This window comes from Crassostrea angulata, chromosome 9, assembly GCF_025612915.1.
Source record: "Crassostrea angulata isolate pt1a10 chromosome 9, ASM2561291v2, whole genome shotgun sequence".
In the NCBI taxonomy this organism is placed as follows: Eukaryota; Metazoa; Mollusca; class Bivalvia; order Ostreida; family Ostreidae; genus Magallana; species Magallana angulata.
The window spans coordinates 29,561,094-29,569,596 of record NC_069119.1 but is presented as its reverse complement, the minus strand read 5'-3'; the positions used below and the strand labels follow the sequence as shown (position 1 = coordinate 29,569,596).

The following is an 8,503-nucleotide window of genomic DNA, read 5'->3' as shown; positions in this document are numbered from 1 at the left end:
GTTTTTTTTAACCAGTCCAAAATTTGCACAGAAACACACACCTTATTTGGTACATGTATTATGATCTTGATTTCAAAACCTTTAAATCGAAAAAAAATGAACGTTATTGGTTTCCATTCATTGTCATGTTTCCTAGAAATGTAAAATTTTGAAATTATGTATGTTTATAAAATCCTAGTCAGAAGATAAATAAGCATATATTTGGATTGGTAGAATCAGACATACTTAAAACATACACATCTACCTTTTGTTGAATGTCTACATCCGTCGACATTATCACAGTTTTTTCTTCGAACAATTACATTTTGACTGGCGGTCCAATCCATAATATGGGAAAGGACATCTTATGGCACAGTTTATTCCAACATATCCTATGTTACAACCTTAGGAACATGGTATAATATAGACGTAACTATAAAATAATTTCATTTAATAATGTGTTTTATATATTGGTATTAATCTGTATTAATGGTAGTGTAACATACGTGTACACATTGCTTGATCCTGGTCCCACTTGTATCCAGAACAACACAGTGTTCCATTTATTCTACAATATTCGTACATTTCTCTATTTATAGAATCAACATTTGTAAAACTTAATTGAAAAATTAAAAGAAATTGCGTTAGTATCACAATGTACAAAATAACTTACCCTTTACACAGGTCCAGGCATGCAAACTCATACATGAACACACAATGCAACATAATTACAACATTGATTGTTTTCATTTTTTCTGTTATATTTTCTGATCCCGAGACTCTAAAAAATCTGTTTAAATTATCTAGTCGTATTAACATACAACGAATTCCCCTCTAAATATTAAATAAAATGACAGCGATACGGGGAATTGAAAGTTTTAATTAAAATTGTAATAAAGAGGAAATAAAACATTGTTTTCACCCAATGCATCCTGTATTTATATTGATGATATCAATAATACTGTCTGAAAAATATGATATTTTGCTTACATATTTTTGACTTCCATTTGCATGCTTGTAAAAATCCTGATCAGCAAAATTTTCAAACGCAACCACTGTTACTTTTATTTGAGAAGAAGAAGAAGAAGAAGAAGAAGAAGAAGAAGAAGAAGAAGAAGAAGAAAGAGAGAGGAGAGAGGAAGAGAGAGAGGAGATAGATAGAGGAATGGAGATTGGCATGACTAATGTATGTACATGTTACACGAGTTACACATTTTTATTCAATTGCATCACCTGGCATAAAATATAATGATAACATAAGTCTAATCGTTTGGACAACCATGGATGTAAAAAAAACCATAACGATTTGCAATAATCTGAAGATGCAAATATCAGGAAACCCTTGATATTGCACATGTACGTAATTCATAAAAAAAACAATTACATCGTACATTTACATCTGTTTTGTGTAAGGTCTGTCTCACCCTAACCCATGGTACATGTAGCAGGATTCTTGATATAATCAATATGAATATTTTATTCTATTCACCCTAAAATATATAATTTATTCACTTCAAGCATGTTTATCAAAACACAGATTCAATTCAAAACGACTAAATTTTCTATTGCATCTAAATTTTGATATACATGTACAGTGTATGTACAAGAGTGAATTATTTTTCAAAAATGTGGAATTGATTTTTTTTCTGTAAATCATACTCCGGTCTCTGACAACGTTTCTTTTGAATGAGTATCAGAGTCACCTGTATTAAATGACTTTTGTGGCTATTCAATACGATTTACAAGTGCTTTTTTTCTCTGTAAAAGTATTTGTTTTACAGATGCCCCGAACAAATGACATAAAATTGTCTCACATTGAGTTGCAATGTATCACTAAAGATACTTTAAAACAAATTAACAATATCGTTTTTTGTAGCATAAAATGAGAACAAGTTGATCGAAATAGAATTTTGAATACTTCTTACAGTAACAGTATACAAATATTGACTGTGGTTGAGGGTAACATTGATTATATTAGCCCCCGAGGGATGAAATATTGCCCGACGCGAAGCGGAGGGCAATATTTTTGTTCCAAGGGGGCTAATATAATCAATGTTGCCCGAAAACACAGTCAACATTTGTTTTGTTATATGAAGAAACAAACCAAAATTTAAGATAGTTATTGAAAACAGATCACCGTAATTTTCTCAGCTCAACAAAGAATTCATGAATTCAATTTTGTGCAAAGTTCATTTCCAAAATTTCCTCTGCATCAAACGGTCACGGGTGATATTCCGCCGACTGTAAGAATTAACATACATATGTTCTACCTGATTTTACTTTACAGTAATTCGCAAATCCTTATGTCCGTTATGATAGCAAACCGTCGCTTTGCGCGTCCGTTGTTTACTTGCCTTGACTGACTGTCTATTATGAAGTCACCTTGTGTTGGAGTCTCGAAGAGTTATTTACGTCATCGTTTACGAGTCAACAAATCAGAGGCGATTATTTGAAATAGAGGGAATGTTCTCTAAAAATTATTCCTAGCCGGTCAATATCAAAAAAATATTGACCGGTCAATATTTTTCGGACGAGCTAATATTACAGTTATTGACTATTTGTCTTTACATGTGTATAGAGTTATATAGTGAGAAAATACTACTGAATATAACAAATATATACAGTGGGGCTTCAGATATCCGGACGCCAGATAACCGGACGCTTCAGTTTACGGACGATTTTATTTGGGAACAGATTTTTTATACATTATTTTGTCTCATTTATCCGGAAATCCGCGTTCCGGATCCGGACGGTCTGTTTTTACCACAAACCACTTATTTACTACTAATCTTGCTTCATTTAAACGGACAGTAAAATTTGATGATACCCTACTCAGTACAAATAATTACCCCTGTCAATTAAGTTTCACACCTTTTTTACGTGCTAGATCCTAAAGAGTAGCTTGTATAAACACACCGACTTCCCAAATCACTTTCAAAAATTGGAAAATTGCAAACAACAGTGTATCACACACATATCACACTTGGACACAAAGAATATAGCTAGATTAGGTTATCATTATTGTCTGGTTAATATTTTATGACAAAATAATAAAATGAAGCAGAGTTCTTTATATCTAAAAACGTTCATATCAACAGACAACTCTAGCATGTGTTGCTATATGGTATGAAAGGCAAAAAAAACTAGTATCAACACTGGGAGCCATTGTATACAAATACATTATCATTCATGACAACAATAAATACATTTCAGATATCCGGACGCTTCACCTATCCGGACGATTGGACTTGGGAACGAAAGCGTCCGGATAACTGAGGCTCCACTGTATATATTTGACTTGGCCATGTTATATTTATAACATATAAAATACAACAGCATAGCATGTCAATAAGAGATACTTTTTTTTAAATTTTATTCTAATTTGTTCAAAAATATCTTGGAACATACCGATACTTCCTGTTTTCTTCTGTGCGTTTTCAATTGAGTGGCAAATACACTAAAATTGCATATATTTGTAATGTTGGAGATTGTTTGTTTGAATTTTAGTTTGATAGAAGATGCATATTATTTTTATTTCGTAATATTGCGTAACTACCATTAAAAAAAAAGATGATATTCTATTTTTTTTTTTTGCTTTAGCTTAAAAATAGAAGAAAACGAGAATGTAAACACAATCAACACGCAGTTAAGCATTTTAATCGTAAGATGACCTAAATGAGATTTTTAATATTAGTTAAATGTACATGTAATACACAATCAAAATAAAAGAAATATCAAACCGATGCATAACATGTTCAATGAGCATGAATCAAATCCCCCCCCCCTCCCATTCATGCGCTACCGCTTATTGCCTACAATATAAATTTCTAGCTTTCAAACTGTATATACATGTACAAATATTAATATATATTAATATTGATTACTTCAATTTTTTAATGAAAATGTAATCTTAATAAGAAAAAGAAGTGTACAAACATGTATAGATACATTAATCCAATAGATGATTAAAAGAAATCAAATAACAAAAGAAAAGTTCATACTCAATCCGTTCACAGAAAATGATTTGGAATGTTGGTTTAAGAACTATTGATTCAAATTAAATTAATTAAATTAGATTAGATTAAAGCAAATTAAAGGAAAGTAAACTCACATATATATTTATTACATATTTATAATACCATGATATATGCTTCTAAAAAGGGTCTGTAGTGAGCACAACACCTTTTTTGTGTCAATACATGTTTGTCAGTTTCATTTTCAACCAATTTAGCGACACGTAAAATCGCAAAACTGCCATTTCGCAATCAGATACAGTCATACAGTCCAGGTAAGAGCACGAACAATTTATAACGGCGACATTTTCGGAAAACAGAAAGAAATCTATGATATTTGAGATTATGTCAAATCTAGATTGAGCACCGTGGTTACACTGATATTCGTCAATTTTAAGAAATTTAGATAAAATCACAGTTTAAAGAATACGAAAATTCCTTGCCAATAATTCTATTAATACTATGCGATATTAAAAATAACGTTTAAATGATCAGTTAATTCTAGGGATTATCTCCAAACAAAATCCTCTAAAATTGGTCTTCAACTTATATTGATGACTGAATAGCATTAAACATGTATGTATGCACGGAAGTGGTTCTGGAGATAATGCATTTTAACAGAATAAACTTGTACCATACTTCAAATATAATATCTTATTACAAAAATCTAGATTAACTTTCACACTTTACTTCTTTTTAGTAGACGTTTCAATTAAGATACATATTAAACTCCTTCAGTACATTGTAGTTGTAAAAGAAAGTATGTGTAAAGTCAAGATCTTGTTTTCACTCCTAGTTTGAACTTCATGTCATATTAACCAGGAAATGACTGGTATTGAGGTAGGTGACTTTTTTTTGCAAACAATTTATCTTAGAATCTAAGCAGTCCTGAGCTAGTTGCCATTTATGCAATTTCACTAGTGGAAAATTGAATGAACTATATAGATCTTTAGTTGAACTACTAGTTTGATAACATATTATTTAAGTATTATAAAAAGTAATCGTATTTCGAAAATCTATGCGTGGTTTGCAAGATTTGTTTCCGTCGTGAAACGTTTCTTAACTGCTGACACTTCATTTTTGTTTAAATCAACAAATCAGTGTAAGATACCACGCAGGGAAAAACGATATCATATCAATATCATTAAGTAAGTCAAGTAAAATTGGTGTTTATAAAGTTATCAATTTTGTATATTGTTTAAAATAAAAATTTAGTATTTGTCTTAACGTTGAAAATAATATGAAAGTCAATAATAAACACCACTGATGTCTGTTAAAAAGACAAAATAAATTTTGCAGAATATTTACCCCACCCCTTCTCCCATTTAGTCCCCTTTACAGAAACTCGATTTAGATTAAAATTGACTGCATTGCAGACTTTCATTCTGTGAATGCGTTAGAATTTATGTGACCATTTTCTAGCACTCGTATGTACAAATACAGTATATAAATGAAAAATGACACTGATGCTAGTCCAATTATTGCAAACATTAAACTGTGAATCATACTAGATTTTGTTCTCTTATCATAGCAGAAAGAAGTGTAGATTTTTGTCGCATTGTCCGTAACATTGGAAGTACCTGTAAAAAACAACAATTAATAAATAAATAAATGAATATTTAAATAAATAAAACAATCCACATACTGTAGATTGGCAAATAATCATGATGGTTTTAATTTCACTATGTTTTGCGATTTAATATTTTCCCGCAAAACTAAACACATCGTGAATTCTTACATTAGATTTCAAAAAAAGTTTCAATGCTTAAATTCTGATCAATTGATTTTTAAGCAGCGTGAAATGAAAACCATCGGGATTTGTACTTTAATAGATATCGTGAAATTTTAACACCGTGGAGTTAAAACAACTTACAATAGTTGTTTTAGTAAGTACAATTCTTCTCACCTAACTATTAGTTGTTGCAAAATGAACTGAAGAAGACTTGCATTGTTATCAATAATTAAATAATATGTTGTTACATTTGATCATATATAAATGTAAGACACATCTATAATTCCATCTTTATCAAAGTATATATATAAAAAAAAGAATGTTATATTCACAAAATGTCATGAAATTTCGTAACGCCTTTTTGTACAAGTTGATGTAGCCAGGGAATGTTTGTTTTTCTATATATGTCACCTGTATATTATATGTTTTCGTTCAGCAGTAAATCTACCGTTCCAAAATAAGCAAAAACCAGACACATTTTAAAAAACAAATGATAATTGACTTATGCAGTAAAGTTCTCACTTTCATCTATAATGACGCTATCTTTCACCATAAGTTCTTCTGTGACATTCTTATAGTCCATGTGTAATGTTGATTGAATCTGGTGATCTACAACAAAATTTCACCTTTTAACACAGACAAAAGTATTGACATTTTTTTACATAAAAGTATTCTTGATCTTATTCACATTAGAGAAATCGTAGAACAAGTATTAATTATTGTAAACCAAATATTATGAAAAACCCTAGGTGTGATTTGCAATCATACTGAGATATTATAAAATCCTCAATATTATTGTGTTGCCATTTAAAATTAAAGATCAAATCGAGCTTAATTAATAATAATAAAAGAAAAAAAACCTTGTATAAACCTTTCACATTGATTAGTATGTTCAATATGTATTCTTTATATCCTTGTTCCTTGTCTATAATATTGACTGAAATAAATTGTTTTAATGTAAATACTTATATTCGGAAATAGTAAATGATGATACTAAACAATAAATTTGACACATGTGCTATGCAATTGCATACAATAAGTAGAAGATACGATTATATCACTGGAAAAATTCCCAGTTTTAATTAACAGAGCACCAAAAGAGCAAACAATACACACTCTTTAGAAAAAATGTTTAAAGAATTACAGTGTGAACAGTCTTTTTTTTCTGTATGTTATCTATAGACAAAATTCTGTCATCAATTCAATGGTAATTATTGTGATTGAGCCTTACCATGTTGTCTTCAAAAACCTGCTTTAAGCAGAAGAATAATGGTGCCACATATGCACTATATAATTTAAAGTGTAAAACTCACACTTCAGTCTCTAAAATTATTTTCACACTCTGTTTTGTTAAATTCACACTCAATCTGTAAAAATCACATTTTAATCTGTAAACAAAGTATGAAATTCACATTTTAACCTGTAAATTCTACACTTTTATCTGTGCAATTTACACTTTAATATGCAGAATTCAAAATTTAATCTGTAAAATTTACTCTATAAACTGTAGAATGAACACTTTAGAATGTAACACTCGCACTATAAAATGTAAAGTCTACACTTCAATTTGTCAAAGCTACACTTTAAATCTGTAAAATTTACACTTTAATCTGTAAGATTTTTTTTAATTTATAAACTTTACACTTTAAAGTATAAAATCTATACTTTAACCTGTAAAGTTTTCACTTTTATTTTTAAAATACACACTTTAATCTGTAAAATTTAAAACTAATTGGTACACTTTGATTTTAAAGTGTAAATTTTTAACTTTAGAGTTTAAAATTCACACTTTAATTTGTACAATTTACACTTTAAAGTTCGGATTTTACAGATCAAAGTGTGAAATTTACAGAATAAAGTTCAGATTTTGTAGATTAAAGTGTAAATTTTCAGATTAAAGTGTCAATTTTACAGATTTAAGTGTCAATTTTACAGATTAAAGTGTAAATTTAACAGTTTAAATGTACAACTTACAGTTTAACCAGTGAATTTTACAGATCAAAGTTTTAATTTTACAGATTAAAATGGGAATTTTGCAGATTAAAGTATAGGAAGTTTTAAAAAAATCAAAGTGCAAATGTGACACCAATACGCTTCCGGTTTTATATGTAAATTAGTCTCAACAAAATATTTCAACGTCAGCTATATATTGGTTGAAACATGCTTCATTAGGATTTAATTTTGTTGAATAGAAACTGTTTTGATTTGTATTTCAAAGTAATACTTCTAAAGAACTCTTTACCTTTAGATATAACTAATATTCAAATTCTTCAAGTAAACCGTTTCTGTTGCAATCGAGTGGACGATAAAATAATTCTAGGTATGATACAGTTCTGTGCCCAGTCCCCAGTGGTTTACCATTTTTTCGAAGCACATTGCAAATGTGAAAAAAATTGCGCACATATTAAGCTTTAAAATGCTTTAAAATTTACTAAAAGCCTTCTCAAAATTTTAAAAAGAATTACTTTGTTACATTTACATGTACTAATGAGGTCATATAAGTTATAAGATTCAACACACTCAAACATTAGTTTAAAAATCAGCATTAAAACAACTTAATGATAAAAAAAAATTAATAATACATTACAACGTAAAAGAGATAAAAATACTAATGTGGGTAATGGTTGCAAAAAAGAAAATAACCCATGACCTTTAATGGTATAAATATCACCACACCAATATCGATAACTCAATGCCACGCTTAAACGCAAAAAATTACATTAAAATTTGAAAGATGTTGAATACAAACACTTGTTTTCATAGTTGCGTATTATATAAA

At 29.3% G+C, this 8,503-nt stretch overlaps 1 long non-coding RNA gene across 1 annotated transcript; it reads right to left on the bottom strand.

The window, feature by feature from the left end:
- Positions 1 to 283: 283 nt before the first annotated feature.
- LOC128162804 (uncharacterized) lies at positions 284 to 832 on the bottom strand. The gene is made up of 3 exons (XR_008240709.1): positions 653 to 832; positions 486 to 547; positions 284 to 383 (listed from the first exon to the last, which is right to left on the bottom strand). It is a non-coding gene; the product is annotated as an uncharacterized LOC128162804 (long non-coding RNA).
- Positions 833 to 8,503: the final 7,671 nt, after the last annotated feature.